The following is an 18,670-nucleotide window of genomic DNA, read 5'->3' as shown; positions in this document are numbered from 1 at the left end:
GCTATGCTACCCAGGTTCACCCCCTTTCTATGAGGCAATCGGGATAAATGGCTCCTACACTATCAACAACTCCCATCCCACTTACTGGGACGGGAGACTGTGGGGACTTATAATCGCTCAAGTCTCAGTCATTGGTACGTGTGTAGGCACAGTCCTGACGACCCAGAGCCAGTTATGCTCCTCCTATAATAACACTACGTGGGAGCAGGGAAAGTGGATTATACCCTCCTCGGGCTGGTGGCTCTGCTCAAAGACAGGCCTCACTCCAGCCCTATCCACCTCTGTGTTCAATGCTAACAGTGAGTTTTGTGTGCTGGTGGCCATTCTACCTCGCCTAATGTATCATTCTCATGAATCTCTCCTTTCTTATTGGGAAGAAAGGCCGAGCCCCCACCGGAGCAAGAGGGAGGTTGTTACCGCCCTGACCATTGGGACCCTCTTCTCCCTAGGGATAGCAGGGGCAGGGACAGGGGTTACAGCCCTTGTGATGCGGGAAAAAGGGCTCACAGCCCTGAGGCTGGCAGTCGACAGGGACCTAGAACAACTCCGAGAGTCAATATCAGACCTGCAGCAATCCCTCACCTCCTTGTCAGAGGTGGTCCTACAGAACCGAAGAGGCCTGGACCTCTTGTTCTTAAAAGAAGGTGGGCTATGCGCAGCCCTAAAAGAAGAATGCTGTTTCTATGTAGATAAGACAAGTGCAGTCAGAGATTCCTTAGCCAAACTAATAAAAGATCTTGACAGGCGGCGTAAAGAATATGAAAGCAGCAGCAGCGAAGGCTAGTTTGAGTCTTGGTTCAAGCACAAGCCATGGTTTGCTACCCTCCTCTCGGCCGTTGCAGGGCCACTGGTCATCCTGCTGTTTTTGCTTACCATCGGCCCATGTAAAATAAACAGGCTGCTTAAGTTTGTGCAGGAGAGGTTTGACACCGTCCAACTCCTGGTCCTTCGCCAAAAATATTAGGCCCTAGACACCGCTGCGGAAGATTCCTTAGTCTGATCAAGAAAAGGGGGGAAATGTAATAGAGTGCAGAGAGCATCAAGAGTCAGGAAAAAGAACTAATGACACTTAACCTGACTGCCTAGAGCGAGAGCCACCCAGTCTTTTCTTGTGTAAATTACCCGAGGCTTCTGAGAAATGCGCCTACCCTAAGTTAGATAACTAGAAGTGGGCAACAGCCTGGGAATGCCTGGGGATGTAACCCGTGATAAGTCACATAGACATGCTTGGGTAAGCAAGAGATAACAATTGAAGCGGGCAGGCAACTGGCGTGTTCCCTAACAAGGTTACAATGTTTCCCATTGGTTACAATATAGAGTGTGTTTTAAACCTATTAGTTGTAGAACTGCGCGGGCTTTGGTGTAAGGGCTGTGAAGATCCTATATAATCAGTACCCAAAGTTGCTTCGGGGTCGGCAGCTCGGACTCGGCCTGCGTGTCAGGGAAGGTGCTGTCGACCCCAGCTTGCTGGCTGAATAAAGACTTTGCTTGGATTTTCATCTCCGTGTCCATGTGTCTTGTTCTCTGGGAAACCCCGGAGTCCTAGACCCTAACACACCCAATCAACCATTTTCCTTCTAAGTGTGCAAATTGTCACTTCTGCTTTCCTAAGAACAGAAGAAAAATGTTTCAGGAGGAGGACCCTTGGGAAGTGTTTAATAAGGTCAACTTAGCTTTCATGGAACCTGGCTTAGCACCTGGCTCTGTCCTATTTACTTACCAGATCTTGGGGCCCCTTCATAAAATCATGTCATTTTCAGTTTAATTCAGAGATTGCTGATTACAGTTGAGATGATTGATGCTGGAGTTTTATTTTGTGTATTTGAATCCCATTTCTGTCTCTTATAAGCTATGTAATCTTGAGTAAGATATGCAACCTCTCTATGCCTCAGTTTTGTTCCCTACAAAATGGGTATATTCACCCCAAGTTCATAAATTGTGTGAGTATTGCATTCTTGGCACAGTCCTTGGCACACAAGAACCCTCAATAACTGGTAATTTCCATTTTTTCCTTTGGCTGAACCATGCAGCCTGTTCGAGTATTTATTGAAATTCAAGCATCACAGAAGACAATGAGAATCAGGTTGCACTGGTTGTGTTATGGGCCAAGTTCATTCTCCTCAGTTCTTGTCCCACCCCCACCACAAAAAATGGAAAGGCAGAGACGCATTAGTGAGGCAGAGTGAAAGTTTTATTTGAACACACTCCAAGGGGAAGTGGGCCAGAGACAAGGTAGACGAAGAAAAGAAAGGGAAGCTCATTTAGCTCCTGCTTTGTATTGGGCAAATCCTTTGCCAACTCCTAAAGCCAGGGTCACCTGGCATCCAGGGTCTGTTGGAATTTGCACAGTGTAGGAACTAAGTCCTTACCACTCCAGGATTTGGGGGAGCTGCAGATCACTGGATGGAGTGAGTTTATATTCTGAGAACTTCCCAAAGCAAAGAGATTTTCAGGCAGGATACTAAGGAGCATGATCATATACCGCAGTTCCGTCCTGGTCACCCAGGCAACGGGAACTTGCAAGCTCAAATCAGAGCCCTCAGTGGTCCCTCCTTACTTATCTGGAGTAGAACAGAGAGTGACACACTGGAAGAAAGGGGAGTGTGGGCAACCTCAGAGAGGGAGGCATAATGAAGGTTTTAGGGTTTGGGGTTTTATAGGGCTTTTTGGGTAGAAGTCAGCATAAGGCATGATGTATACAGATGTTTCATAATTCCTTTGAAGTTCTGTCTTAAGAATAGGGTTATTTAGATGACTGTGTTGGTCTGGATCTCAGCATTCTTTATCCACATAGGTTTATTTACACTTTGGAGGTCTATCCTCTATCCTGGTTTCAAAGTTACTTGATTAAGGGGCTGGAAGAAGAGGAAGAACAGCATATAGATTAAGTTAAAGAATAAGCTGGGCCTTTTTGCGGGCTAAGTAGATTTTACAGGGGCATGATCTAATCGGTACAATGAAGACACAGGCTGTGCTCCAATACTTTTCTTTGTTTCAGGAATATCCAGACATTCCAAGTCACTCCTGGCCTTTGAAGCTTCAACTAATTAACTAATTAACTCTCTGAGTCCTTTCTGGCTCTCTGGTTTTATCTGGTTACCTCTTTAGGTCCCTTTTAGTGGGCTTTACTGGCTTTATTCTCTCTCCACCCCTCTCATGTCTGTCTTTTGGCCTAACAGTTGTAGTAGTCTATAACATTTAAATGGATAGTACAGGGAAAATGCTCTGTTACACACACCTGTTGTTACTAGTAATAATAATGGTAAAAGGAGCAGAAGCAATGGATGTGCCACTCCACACCCCCCTGGCCCTGCAGGTTGGCCCAAAAACTGACTACTTCTTTCCTCAAGCATTTGCATCTCTCCTCTCTGTTGAGTGCTGCTCGTCCCATGCAGACACTGCCATGCCTCCCAGGGCAACCCTTACATGATGGGGGCAAGAGTCTGGATACCCCTGAGCCTCACGTCCTCGGGGGGCATGATTCTGACGTGATTCCACTGTGTTTTTCAGGGGTCCCATGAGGACCTAGGCCCCAGGTGTCTGCAGCAGGAACCCACTCAGAGACACCTTATAGTGGCTTTTCTCCTTTTTCTCTCCCCAGATCCCCACTGTGTTTCCTGGGGTCGCCTTGTAAATAAATCATGATCCCAAGTCTTGCTCTTTGAGAAACCCAAGGCTAGACAGTAACTGGAAACTGCTTTGGTCTGTATGCCCTCCAAATTCATCTGTTGAAATTGCAACCCCCAACGTGACACTATTAGGAGGCGGGGCCTTTGAGAGGTGATTAGGTCAGGGGGTGGAGCCATCGTAAGTGGGATTAGTATCCATATAAAAGAGACTTCTTCTCCCCTTCTACCATGTGATGGTACAGTGTGAGGATGGCCACCAGAAAAGAAGCAGGCTCTTACCGGACACCAAATCTCAAACTGCAGAGCTGTTAGAAATGAATTTCTGTTGGTTATAAGCCACCCAGTCTATGTATTTTTGTTACAGCAGCCTCAAAAGTCTACGACACTAACACACATAATAGTAAGTGCTGGCCATGTGCCTGGTACTGTGTTGAGCACTTTACAAATACCCTTCTGTGTGATCTTTGTAGAAACATTATGAGACAGACACTATTAATATGCTTCTTTTACAGATGAGAAAACTGAGTCTCAAAGAGGTAAAAGTGATTTCCCCACAAATTCAACAGTGACTTAGAGATTTTCCAGGGTAGAGTACCTGGGTCAAAAATGAAGTTTGTGCTGGTTGATTCTGTAGGGGCAGAAAAATTGTCCCTTCTTCTCTTCTAGGTTCTTTAACTGATCTAATAATTAAATTTACATAAGATAGAACAACAAGAAAAAAACAAATTAAATTTTGTATGTATGAGAGCCCCATAAAAATGTGAGACCCAAAGATAGGCAATTGAGGTTTATATGCCTTCCTAACCCAAGGAATGGAACAGGAGCCTTGGGCTTCCTTCAGAGGAGAGGAGGGCAATTTGCAGAAAGAGATGAGCAGATGTTTGGTAATCAGATGTCTGTCCTGCTATGCAAGTCTCCTGTGGCAGTAGCTGTCTTTCTGCTATAGACCCCCACTAAATCCCACGAGGCAGTCCAGGGAGATGTAAAAGTTTTTCCTGCATCTGCTGGATGTTGATTGCCTTCAGCTCAAAATGATCCACATGCCAAAGTGGCACATTCTGGGGAGGCATATTCTGCTCCCCTTCAATTCTGTTCTGATATGTTGATTCATTCATTTGACATGAGGAATATCTTATTCAGAGGGGACTTTGGAGATGACCTCCTTTGGGGGTGGGCGTGGGCTACAGAATATTTAGACTCTAGAGGTCTGTAGGTCAGGAGTTATTGATGAAATTGGGCTTCTGGTCAATACAAGAGTTTAGTGGAGCCTCAGGGAGAGGCTGTCACTGTGTTCTGATGACATTACTAGAGGCATAGAAGAGTGAGGTCTTCAACAGAGGCTGTTCTCTGCCTGCTTGACTCATGGGGAGGGGGTGGTCCTCCCTGGACCAAGAGGGGCAGCTACTCTGTGCCTTTCCTGTGGGGCAGGCACCATGCTGGGAAGTGTCCCATATCATTGCTAGAGGCATATTTCCCATGTGAGGGGCCACAAACCCCGCTCTTCCTCTAACCTATGGTGTCTGCCAAGCTCAGGTCTTTGGCCTTTGATGGCCTGCTGATCTTGGGGAAACTGAGGCAGCCATGTGTACTGAGTGCTGGCCTTTTCGTGATCAGACTTAAGTCTCCAACGTGGGACTTCTGATGCAACTTCAGTGTGGAGAAGCCTTTAATTTCAGCTCTTGTTAATTAATTTATGATCAGATTACCAGGAAACTTCATTTCCAAATTAGACAAATTGCAAGAAGGAAAGTGTGCTTTCTTTTTTTAATCTGGAGGAAACTGGAGTCTGGAAACCATCTAGGTGAAGGACAGAGCAGTAAGAATGCTGAAAAGCTGCCTAGTGTCCTCTTCTTCAGAGGGCTGCAGACTTGAACTCTGAGTCCAAGCCTGGCTTCACCTTTTACTGGCCATGGGCTCCCAGGTAGGCTGCATGATCTCTCTGCTCCTCAGTTTTCTCTCTGTAAGATGGGGATGATACTGGTTCTTATCTCACAGAATTTCTGTGGGTACGAAATGGCAGTGCATGTAGACAATTTAGCACAGTCCTGGAAGCAATAGTAAATGCTCAATAAATATTAGAGCAAAGGGTTTATTGAACATATCATATGTGATGGTAAAAGGGAGAGGAGGTAGGGAAACCTTCAGACTTTGGTGCAAATCTGACATTTGGCCAATGGAGCACCAAGTTCTAGAGCAATAACTGTTTTTAGAAGAATCTGCATAGGACAGAAATGGCCAGGCCCAAGTAAGTCTGCCATGCTCTTTCCCTGGCCAGGGCAGAGAACTCTAGCTCTGGAGAACCAGAATGCTGAGCTGCATGCTAAGAGGCTGTAGCCAGCTGCACTTCTTACAACTGAAAGGCAAGCTCCCTGAAGGAAACCGGAGCATGCACCTCTGTGGCTGCCACTGGGAATCTCTTCAGAAGCACAGCCAGTTCCTGACCTCACCCAGGTCTATGATCTCCTGAGAAAGGTGGTCATTCTTCAGGCCCCTAGTCAGCTTTTGGGAAATGCTGCCTCATCCGTGGGGACTGTTCTCCCTAGGATCCACCTTCTTGTACCCGCAATACATTTTCTTAAGTCCTCTTCTATCAAAAGCACGGCCTCAGAGATCCAGGGGGCTGGGGGACAGCCAGGAGTGGCCTTGGTCAGGGGAAGGTGTCATCTCAGCCTACTTCCTTTGACATCTCCCTACCTATGTGCTGGAGACACTGTTCTGTAATTGCAGTCATCCTGCAGCTAAGTGAGGGTCAAACTCTGTTCCCTCTAGCACTGCTCCCACTGAGTGGTATCTCTAAGCCTCCTTCACAGCTGACGCCCAGCTTGGCCATGTGACTTGCTTTGGCCAATGGGAATATCAGCCAACGTGACTTAAGCAGAGGCTTGGTAAGTGCCAAAGCACTGGGGTTTTTCCCTCTTATGCTGTCCTGAGGCCACCATGCAAGGAAGCCAGTGTAGCCTTTTGGAAGATGAGGGGCCACATGTAGGAGTACCAGTGCCCCAGCCAACAGCGAGCAACAACTCCCAAACATGTGTCTGAGGCCATCTTGGACCTTCCAGCCTCGAATGCCATTACATGAATGAGTTCGGGTGAAACCAGCAGAGTATCATCCAGCCAAACCACAAAATCAGGCAAAGTAATAAATCCTTGTCATTTATTTTAAGGCAATGTTTGGAGTGGGTTGTTATGCAGCAATAGGTAGTTGATAAGCATGTACCCATATAAGCATCTCCCAAGGAGAAAGAGGTCTTTGAAACCTTATGAGTCCACCAAAGGGGAAGAGACATGTTTCCTAGGTGCTGCATAACTTGCAAGTTTACCGCTCACCCTGAGGAGTCAGAGGGGCCAGAATTTCACTTCAGTGCAGAGCAGAGTTGACCCTCTCCTCCAAGTTTCTGCTCTCACACTGTGGCTCCCAGCATTTGTGAATGAGGCATAGGTCTGCCTCTGAGTCAAATACAGAATGTCTGCTCTCTTAGCCACTGAAGACTCAGAGGAACCCTGAAATGAGAACATGTAAGGACTTACTTGAGGGCCATGCCCATCCCTGGTTCCTGTGGGGAGGGAAAAACCTTCTTTTGGATGAATGAGGAGCTTATGTTTTAGAAGTCAGCCATGGTATGTGTGTGTGTGCTTGATTTGTTTGTTAATTAGTTCATACACTCAGCAACCATTTTTGAGGGCCAACTATATGCCATCCACCTTGGAAATTTCCTCAGAGAAAAAGGACACCTACCCGGATCCAAATATAAACAATGAGGTGAGGTCAAGATTCCTCTCAGCAAGTAATTTAGAATGATTTACGTCAGGGCCCTAAAACACTACTTTAGAAAGCACAGCCTAAGGCATTTCAACTGAAAAATGCTCAAAAATCAAAGTTATTTTTTTCTAATTATGAAAGTAACTGCAAAATATTTAGAAAGCACAAAAATGTATAAAAAAGACACAAATATCACTTAAAATCTCACTGTCACTGCTAATAATTTGGTGTTCTCCTTCTTGGTTTCCCTCTGGTTTTAAGAGGAGTCATTTTAATCAGGCTTTGAAGGAGTTTGCTAGGCATATCAAAGATAGAGAGGCCTTCCAGAAAAAGGAAGTGGCATGTATAAAGGCCTAGAGATGTGTAAGTCCACGCACATGGTTTGCGAAAGCCAATAGGGAAGGGACAGGAGGGCCAGAGAAAGGATACTGACTTGGACAGGCAGGCATGGATGAGGTCATGGAGGGCTTCAAATGTCAGATCAAGAAGCCAGGCTTTGTCAAACGCTCCAGGAGAGGATGTGCCTGCTCAGGCGGTGTGGAAGTGGGACTAGAAGGGGGAAAGCCTGACAGCAGGAGCGAGTGGAGGCTGTGGTCCAAGATGGGGAGCCAATGGTTTGAAACAGGCTGGTAGGAGTAGAGGACACAGAAGATGTTCAACCTCAAGGGGTGAGAAGCAAACAAAACAGAGCTACTTTTAGATCTTTAGCGTGTACAAAAAAAATGATACCATCTATTTGAGAGGGTGTGAGGAAATGAGCCCCGTTGCTAGAGTGAAAATTGGTACTACTTGTTTCACATAACAGTCCATTCACTAGCTATGTGATTTGGGGCAAGTGATTCAGCCTCTTTAAGCATCAATATCATTGCATGAAAAGTGAGGATAATAGTAGCATCTATCCACAGAGTTGATGAGAGGCTTGAATGAGATAATAAAAGAAATGTCCTTATAATGCCTGGCACATCAAAATAAATGCTAAATACAGTTAGTGCTCATCACCACCATCGTTATCTTCATCAACATTACCACCACCATTATCAAAATTTTAAATACTCACATCCTATGACCTCATCTCAATTCTAGGAACCTCTCCTAAAGAAAGAACAGCATACAAAGATAAAGCTATACACAAGAATATTCATGAGTTTTTTTTTGTAATGGCAAAAATGTGGAAATAAAGGAAATGTCCATCAATGGAGGAATAATAAATTATGGGAATTAATATTTCAGGATTCTATGAAGCTCTTAATAAGAAAGAGGAAAATCTACATATACCACCTTGAAAGATATCCCTGGGATATTTTTTAAGGAGGAAAATGAAGCTGTAGTTTAACATGTATAATAGGATTTCATTTTTATAGACAAGGCCAAGCCAGATACATTTGCAGGTGAACGTAAATACTTGCCTAAGCATAGACATGGTCCAGATAAGCACAGACCAAATGATAAAGCAATTGCCCCTGGGAGATGGTGCGTTGATGGGTGGGATTTGGAAAGGAGAAGAGGGAAGCTATCATTTTATACAATTCTGTATTAGCTGAGTTTACTGTTATGAGCATGTATTATTTTTGGAGTAAAAATAAAGAGGTTTTTAGGTCAGAGACATTGAGGCTTAAAAGAAAGTAGAGCAAGGAGGAGGAGCTCGAGGTGGGGCTGGGATGTTGCTGCTTTGGGAATGAATGGAGGGAGCATGTGTGTGCCCAGGACAGAGCGCCCTGCAGGGCTCCAGAAACTGCCTGAGCAATAGGAATAGTGAAATGCTCCTCGGCGATCCTGGAGTGAAGCCAGGGGTGAGAGGCTACTCAAGACCAGACGGGGCGCCTTCGTCATGCACAGCCGACCCCGAAGACAGCGTCTTGCTGCACTGTGGGTCCCCCCAGACCCTCTCTAACCCACTCTCAGCAACTAGACTTAGAGCTGCTGTCCACACTAGCCACAGAGTCTGTCTGCCTCTTCTTCCTCCTCCACTTTTTAAAAAAAATTTTGTTATCATTAATCTACAATTACATGCAGAACATTATGTTTACTAGGCTCCCCCCTTCACCAAGTCCCCCCCACAATCCCCATTACAGTCACTGTCCATCAGCGAGGTAAGATGCTGTAGAATCACTACTTGTCTTCTCTGTGTTGCACAGCCCTCCCCGTGCCCCACCCCACATTATACATGCTAATCATAAGGCCCCTTTTCCTTTTTCCCCGCCCTTACCCCTCCCTTCCCACCCATCCTCCCCAGTCCCTTTCCCTTTGGTAAGTGTTAGTCCATTCTTGGGTTCTGTGATTCTGCTGCTGTTTTGTTCCTTTAGTTTTCCTTTGTTCTTATACTCCACGTATGAGTGAAATCGTTTGGTACTTGTCTTTCTCTGCCTGGCTTATTTCACTGAGCATAATACCCTCTAGCTCCATCCATGTTGTTGCAAATGGTAGGATTTGTTTTCTTCTTATAGCTGAATAATATTCCATTGTGTATATGTACCACATCTTCTTTATCCATTCATTTACTGATGGACCCTTAGGTTGCTTCCATTTCTTGGCTATTGTAAATAGTGCTGCGATAAACATAGGGATGCATGTGTCTTTTTCAAACTGGGCTGCTGCATTCTTAGGGTAAATTCCTAGAAGTGGAATTCCTGGGTCAAATGGTATTTCTATTTTTAGTTTTTTGAGGAACCTCCATACTGCTTTCCACAATGGTTGAACTAATTTACATTCCCACCAGCAGTGTAGGAGGGTTCCCCTTTCTCCACAACGTCACCAACATTTTTTGTTTGTCTTTTGGATGGTAGCGATCCTTACTGGTGTGAGGTGGTATCTCATTGTGATTTTAATTTGCATTTCTCTGATGACTAGTGATGTGGAGCATCTTTTCATGTGTCTGTTGGCCGTCTGAATTTCTTCTTTGGAGAAGTGTCTGTTCAGCTCCTCTGCCCATTTTTTAATTGGATTATTTGCTTTTTGTTTGTTGAGGTGTGTGAGCTCTTTATATATTTTGGATGTCAACCCTTTATAGGATCTCTCATTTATGAATATATTCTCCCGTACTGTAGGGTACCTTTTTGTTCTATTGATGGTGTCCTTTGCTCCTCCTCCACTTTTTATTGTCAGGCTCTGCTTAGCAGTTTGGGATTCCTTGTTTTTTCCTCCATTGTCCCGTTTTGTCTCGCAAGGGAGCCCTGGGAAGCTGGAAGTTCTCTGGAGAAGTGGGATCCAGTCCCAGCTTCTCTCGTTGACAGCATCCTCCTCCTCCTCCTCTGATCACCACTTCTGTGTTTTCAGAAGCGGCTTATCCTGGTGAGGAGGTCGGGTCAAAGGGAAGGGTCTTGCTTGGTTCCTGCACTTTGTGCAGGTGGTCGCGTGGCCCCAGCTGGAGAGCTGCTGGCGCCCATCACTTCTGCTTCACCCCACACCCCTCTGCTGGCAAACAGCAGAGCGAAGCCCCCCCCTCCTCCAGTGGGGACCAGAATTACTGTTCACAGACTTTGTATCACGAGGTTGTGCCCTTTAGAATTTCAATGGAGTAGACGCTTTGTCTCTATTTTTAGCTTTTTATTATTTAAAAAAGATTGTTCTGCTAGGCTACCATCTTCTCTGGAGATTGCACATGATTAAAATACATTTTCATTATAAACGGGAATAAGGGCAAAACGTGTTCGTGATTGCAATCACACAGATGAAACAATTTCCTGGCCCTGGGAACTGGCTGGGATGCCTCCTGCGGACTACTAATGCTTGCCGGGCTGATGCTGTGGCCCTACTAGAAATGGTTTGCTTGTCTGTCTTCTCCATTTGTCTGTTATTGCTGGGAAATAAAAGGACAAGGGAAGGAATGTCATGACCTAGGCCATTTACCCCTTTTAAAGACTATAAAGTGGGTTTTATAGTCTCCATCTTACAGATGAGAAGATGAGGCTCAGGGAGGGGGGCTGCCTTGTCCCATACCACAGCAACAGTGAGCAGCAGAGCTAGGATTTGGGTACTGTCCCTCCCCTGCACAACCGTTCAGGATGAGCCCCGCTTTCAGGACAAAGACCACGTTCCTCCCCTAGGCATTGAGGGGCCCTCAAGGCTTGGCTCTCTGGTACCCTGGTGGCAGCCTCCCTGCAGCCTCTTCCCTTGTACATTCTATGCAGCCACACTTTCTCTGATCTGCAGGTCTTTGCATGGGCTCTACCCTTTACCCACAAGCCCTAGTTTTCTTCCTGCCCCCTTTTCTTCCCAGTTAGTAATTCCTACTCATTTTCCAGGTGTCTGCTGAGGGGCCACTTCTAAAGCCCTCCGGATTAGCAGCTCCCCTCCCTGGAGATGGGTTCGGGGTTCACTTCCTAGTGAAATTGGCTTGTGTCACAGCCCGAATGGCTCTGAGGGTGCGTATGGACTGGGTCTGCTCCACCAGTGCTCCGTGTCCCACCTCCCCCTCCCCCTGGGAATTAGGTGCCGGGTACCAGGAGCCCCCAGTGGATGAATCCATTCCTGCTTTCAGGAGTAAACCAGGGCATCTTTGCAGCTTGCCGCAGCTAGAGAGATCACGTCTTTCTCATAGCTTCCTCTACCCTCTCCTGAACTGGCCTAATATATCCGGAGGTCCACGTTCCGGGGCCGCAGCAAGTTGCCCTGGGCCACGTGCCCTCAGTCCCGGGGCGCGCCCCGCTTCGGGCGCGCGATCTTGCGGACAATGCTGCACCCTAGCGGCGCCTCTCAGCGCGGCGCCGCTCCTGGCCCGGAGCTCCCAAACCACAGCCAGCTGCAGGCCTGACAGTGATCAAGGAGGCAGATTAAGCATGTCAGTAGGGCCCTGAACTGGATGTTTTCCTGATTAAAAAATGAATACAGCTGCATTGCAGAAAATTCGAGACAAATACAATTGTAAAGAAAAGAAAGCTTACCTGTAAACCCAGAGACACCAACAGTTCAACTATTTTGGTGAATATCCTAATACATCTTTTACACATTTCAATGCATGTACTATTAGAAAATTGGGATTATAATCTATAGAGGTTTTAAAAAATTGCATTTAATTAGTATATCCTGAGTTCAGAAGCAGAAGAAAATCTGGAAAATCAGAAAAGCATAAAGGAGAGAATGTAAAAATCACTTAAATGCCATGATCCAGAGAGAACCTTTCTTCTCAATTTAGCTTATATGTGTGACAATTGGCTGCTGTTTATCCATCTATCTATCAGGCAAGAATCCAAATCAGAAATTTAAAAGATTTCCCTCAGGGAAAAATTTATCTTGTATTACCCCACAGTTAGTGTACACTCTTTTCTTTCCTGCCTGCCAATTTCTCTGGAAACATCACCCAACTTCTACCTTCCTCCACCTGTCCCTCTCTCTCCGTTAATATTTCATGTGACTCCTGTAGGAGTAGCCAGGCCTCCTGTGAACGTGTGAGATTAATTCTATTCATCTGTGGGATTAATTCTTAGAAGTGGAATTTTTTAAAAGAGGGTATGTGCATTTACAAAAAGTCTTGATAGATACTGCCAAGCTGTCTTGCAGAGAAATTGTAGCAATTTGCACAGCCACCAATAGTTGCAAGAGTGTCTGTTTCCCCTTAGGGTCAACAGAGTGTTGTCAAACTTACTGTCCCGTTGGGTCTTGAGCCTTAAGTTTAGCTGCAGTGTGCTGAGTATGTGCTGTGCCAGGCACCAGGCTAAGTGCTATCTATTAATATTCACTGAATATTAATTACCAAATGAGGAAGTAGTTTTATCTTCATTTTACAGATATGAAGACTGAGGTTTAGAGAGCTTTGCCCATCTCAACTCGATGAATGGAGCTGAATTCAATTCCAGTGGTGTCCACCCAGTGGTTCTCAATCTTGAGTGTGTCAGTCATTCAGAGGACTTGTTAAAAGTTGGTTGGGCCTCACCTTCAGAATTTCTGACTCAGCACATATGAAAAGGGCCTGAGAACACCCATTTCTAGTTCTCTGTGATGCTGTTGCTTGCTGATGCTGTCAACAACTTTGAGACCACACTTTGAGAACCATTGCTCCTAACTATGACAATTATATGGGATCCTGTCTGGAAAGGACCACGCTGACCAACTATTGTCCTTAGTTGGGTGCTCATTTGAACTATACATGTTCTACAAACCTTTTGTGTGTGTGTGTGTGTGTGTGTGTGTGTGTGTGTGTGTGTGTGTGTGAATGTGAATAGATCTTTTATAGTTCTTTGCACCAACTTAGGTTTGTGGCAAGTGATTTCACTTCTTCAGGACAGTTCTGCCACATTTTTAATGGAGATGATGCTCAAAAGAACCCTTGGGAGAATTACAAGTAGTGTTGTATGTAAAAAAGCCCAACACATTTGTAGCTCTGGGAGTAAGGGGGTTCCCCGTCTGGGGCAAGTTCCCTAAGAATCTTTTGAAACTGAAGGAGGACAAGGGGAAGGGCAGGTTAGGAAAAAGGGTTTTTATTGCTTATAGCTCCCTTGGGTTCTTAGCCAGCCCTTGCTCTGTCCATCTCTTGCCCCAGGTGACTGGAGGCTCTGCTCTGGTAAACATCCATTGGTATGTAAATGAGTCCCCTATCTGCATACCACTATGGAACCCAGGAAGATATTCTGGGTGGAAACTTCCATTTATCCCACAACCCACCTTACTTACATGCTTGCACTCCCAATCTTCCCAATGGCCCCTGTGTGAGAAAGCTGGAGCTCTGTAACCAGGATAACAACATACAATAACCACAACAATTATACAGGTAGCAATAAAATCATGACAATCCTCGAGCCAGAGTTCAAAGTCTGACTCAGACTGAGTTCATTGCTCATACATTCCGTGGGAGGCCAGAGGTGAACTGGCAGGTGACTCCATGCACACTCATCAAGCAGCAGCTGTGGTTAAGGGCCAGGCCCAATCTGCAAAGGCTGTAGAAGAGAACAACCTTAAGGGTGATACATGTTTTAATGACACCAGCACAGGCAAATCCTGTCCATCAGGTAGAATGCATGCAAGAGAGTGATCCTCTGATAGGACAGTGAATGTAGGATGCATGCAAAGGGGACAGTGCAGGTAGGATGTGGGACAGTGCAGGTAGGGATATGTGCAGAGAGTGGTCCTGTGACAGGACAGTGTGGGTGGGATGTGTGCAGAATGTGGTCCTGTGATGGGACAGTGGCAGGAATGGGGTAGGTGTAGTTCTCCTGGAAGCACAGGCACTGGCCACAATAATAAGACAACTTTCCCCATAAAGTGCTTTCACCTTCCAGCCTTGGGTGCACTACCATGACCTCTGGGGGCCATTCTACAGTTACTCCAGGAACACACAGGAGGCCAGTTTCCAGGCCTTGTCCCCAGGGTGCCAGAAGGGCCAGCCATCGCTGGTCCAGGTGTCAAGATGTCCAAGGCCATGTAGCCTCCAGGTCGTTGTGGGGCTCAGTCACGCAGTGCATTACTACCAGGCTCTGCTGACATCACCAAACATCAGAAGCAGGCCTCACCAAAGGACCACAGCCCACAGTGTCTGCCCTGGACCAAGCTGTCTGCTCTATGATCCCCTGGGGAAGCCAAGGCAAATGGCCTGCAAGATGCTGCCAGAAGCCCCAGTTACACAGATGTCCTGCTTGTCTGTTTTTCAGTGGTGGTGATAAATGCACACATTTTATCCCAGCCCCACCTGATTCCCTTGCATGCCAAAGTAATCACAAAGGTCTCAGAATTTGTGCCAAGCGCAGAATAAACACTTTTCAGTAGCCTACAAGACCAAACTTCTTGAAATAATGCCACAGTTATCTGTAAGAGAATCAGAGGTGAGCATAACATCATACACGACATTAGATCCCCCTATTCCCAAGGGGATTCAAACTTGTTCACTCTGACAGCCCTATCCCTGCAACCACTGTAACAGTGTAGACCCCAGGACACCACTTTGGGTCACAATAAATCAGGGAACAGTCAGCTCCTGTGTCCACCAGAGCCAAGACACACTACACACTCACTGGGAACTAATACTTTACAAAATTGCTCAACATGTGGCCTCTGGTGCAAGAGGCCAGTCAGTCTCCCAAAGCAGGTGCCTGACCCTCCCCTCGGTCAAACCGTGACACCCAATCATCATCCAGCAAGGGTCCAGGTGGGTTCTGCATGTCCTCTCCCAGGAAGTCCTGCAGACACATGGGCCAGACGTGGGGCTTTGCTTCCGGGTTCTGTGTCCTGGACCTCAGTGGCTGAAACCGCTGCTCTGGCTTTAATTGTTGCCATAGCTCTAGCAAGATTCTATTGGGCTGTCCATCAAGTTTTTCTTTCGCTGCCCCCACCTTTATCAAATCAACCTACATCTGGTCCTGGAGACCTTCGTGGGGCCCTTTGAACCTTTTCTCTCAGTAGCAGATTCTATCTCCTTCCATGCTCTTACTGTTTCAACCTCCCCCAGATCTGCTATAGTTTGAGTAATGTCACTTATGGGTTGCCCTATGTAGGAGGCAAGAATAGTCACTAGGGATGCAAAGAGGGATTGGGGAGCTGTATTTCTTATCCCCACGGTGAATAACTCTTCATCGGGGCCCTGAGGGTCCATATTGTAGATGATATTTTTCATGCCCAACTCCCGTAAAACCTGCTGGAGCTCTGCATACATACTGCCAGCTAGTGGGGAAATGTGGTACATCATCCTCATTAGGCCATACAGCGCTAAGTGCCACCACCAGCCAATCAAAAAGTGCATGATTCTCTGGGGGCTGATAAGCATTCTGTAACCTCTGCCGGAGAGAGGGGTGAGTCGTCAGAGAAGCCAATTTACCCTCTTCTGACCCAGATAGAACAATCCCGTCTACTCTTAAATCGCAAAGACACAAAAACCACGTGGACAGAGACTCCAAGGGCTTCTGCGGAGACCGGGTGCTCAAGTCCACCAGCTCGGCCTGGGGATCGGGTGGAGCATGGAGGGCGCCACAGCCTGGGGAGGGGGCTGCTCCTCTCCCTGAGGAGCCCGTGGTTGCTGGGTCTTTATTAACTCCGACCGGGCGGGCTTTATATACAGGAGGTGCTCGTGCCTCAGGTGGTGCCTCAGCACCTGCTCGGTCCTTGGCTCCACACCCTCATCCTTTCCCAGCTCCTCCCCCTCTGACATCTCTTCTACCATTCCTGGAGCCAAAGGCACCACCCCTTCCTTTCCCTCCCTGAGGGCCTCTGGCAGCCCATTTTTCTGCTGCCCCATCACACACAGCTAGCATGTCTCTCAGCAGCGTAATCTCAGTTTCCAGTAGCTTTCGCTTATTTTTCAGAGCATCCCACAACTCGCGTTCCTGTTCTGCCACTTTTGCGGAAGCGCATCTCTCTCCTTGGTAACTCTTTCCAATGCTGCAGAAGCATCCAACCCACATACCCTGCTGCCTCTAGGGCACTCAGGTCCCCTAGGGAGTCCCAGACTTTGCGGAGGGCCAACTCCCATTGCCTCCGGGGGCCCCACCCCTCCCCAGTTCTGGGGGGACCCACTCCTCTAGAAGGCAACATACCCTGGGCCAAATCCCCACTGGGGGATCTCTGGGTGAATCCCCAACACCCATAAGGGGGTCCAAGGGTATTTCCCCACCACCCACAGCGGGGTCCCTGGGTGTCTCCCCACTATCTACAGGGGCATCACACGCATGAGGACAGTTTTCAGGTTCACGGGACCCTGCCAATTCTATGCCAAAACGTAGCTCCAGGAGTTAGGGGGTTCACTGCCCGGATCAAGTTCCCTAAGAATCTGCTGAAACTGAAGGAGGAGAAAGGGAAGGGCAGTTTGGGAGAAAGGGTTTTTATTGCTCACGGCTGGCTCGGGTCTAGTAGCCAGCCCCCACTCCATCAGTCTCCTGCGGCCGAGCGCACACTCCCTTCCCTCTTCCAGGCAGATCTCCATGGTGACCAATTAGATACCAGGAAGAGAATGGGGGAGGGAATGGCTGCCACGCTTCTCCCCTTGCCCCCGCCCCACAGGGGCTGGAGGCTCTGAAGTGGCAAACATCCACTGGTACATAAATGAACCCTTATCTGCACTTCACTATGGAAGCCAGGTGGAAATTCTGGGTGGAAACTTCCATTTACCCCAAAACACTGAAGATCATGAAATGCTGTACCAAAGCTAGTTGTAGGTATTCCTATTGATGGAGAAGCTGTGAAACACAGTGGAAAACACTCTGGAGTTGGACAAACCTGGACTGAGATGGTGGGTGGGCCGCTGCATGACACTAGACAAGTCAGTCCACCTCTCTGAGCCTCAAGTTCCTTCTCCTGAAAAATGGGGCTATTAGGGGGTCCTTGAGGATTAAACAGCCCTGTATATGTCATCCCAAGTGTTTGCTACTCTAGAAGCTCCAGGGGCAGTGATGCCCTTTGATAAAGGGCTAACTCTGGAGAATGGTTATAATTTGGTTGCTCACAGCCATTTCCCCCTCTCAATTCTCAGGGATAATGTTCATTTCTAGGACTGTTACCAGAAAATTCCTATCTCTGTTCACACATCCTGGTGATGACCTCTCTGTGACACAAAATGGACTTTTCCCCAACTGCAAATTGGAAATGGAAGGATACTTCTTCAGACTCCTGCAAAGAGCCCAGTTTGAGCCCAGTGACCACGTGGACCCTTGGCTGGTGCCAACTGTTCTCTGCGCTGGAGGAATGGCGGTGGACAGAACGGAAATCCCTGTCCTTGTAGGTTTATACTTACTGTGTCCCTACGTATGCAGTACAATGTCAAACTGAACCTGCATGCTTTCTTGGAATCTGGTGAAGGATAAACATGCAGATTTATAGCAAATTACATTGATCTGAAATTGACCCAGTGAAGCCCATGAATCTAGGAATACCAGAGATGCTGCTACAGTCAGAATTTCTCAAGCTGTGATGTGTACTGGGCTCCTGTTATCCTGCACTTCCTGGCTCAGTAGGTCAAGAATGGGGCCCAAGAACTGGCATTTCAAACAAATTTGAATGCTGCTTGTCTATACACCACTATTTGAGCATCTAGAGTTTGATACCTTATATCATGAATACCAAATGTACCTTATTATTCTTCAGCTTTCAGTGAAATTCTGAATACACAAAGGGCAAACTAATCTTATTATCCAATTGTTTACATTTTTGGACGGGCTGAGGGTTTGAGTGGCAGATCTTCACAGTAGTTTTCAAGTGATCATAACAGCCTTGAATGTGTATTTAACTACGGGAAGCCCCGGCATTCTCGTCTGGGGGCAGACTTTTCCTACCTTTGTCTCATTTAGGTAAAACCTTGTTTAGATACTTTAAAAGGATGGATTCAAGTGTCTCCACTTGACCATTTTAATCTGATACTTTTAGTTGA

This window comes from Manis javanica, chromosome 1 (genome assembly GCF_040802235.1).
Source record: "Manis javanica isolate MJ-LG chromosome 1, MJ_LKY, whole genome shotgun sequence".
Lineage (NCBI taxonomy): Eukaryota > Metazoa > Chordata > Mammalia > Pholidota > Manidae > Manis > Manis javanica.
Note: the sequence above shows the minus strand (reverse complement) of the source record.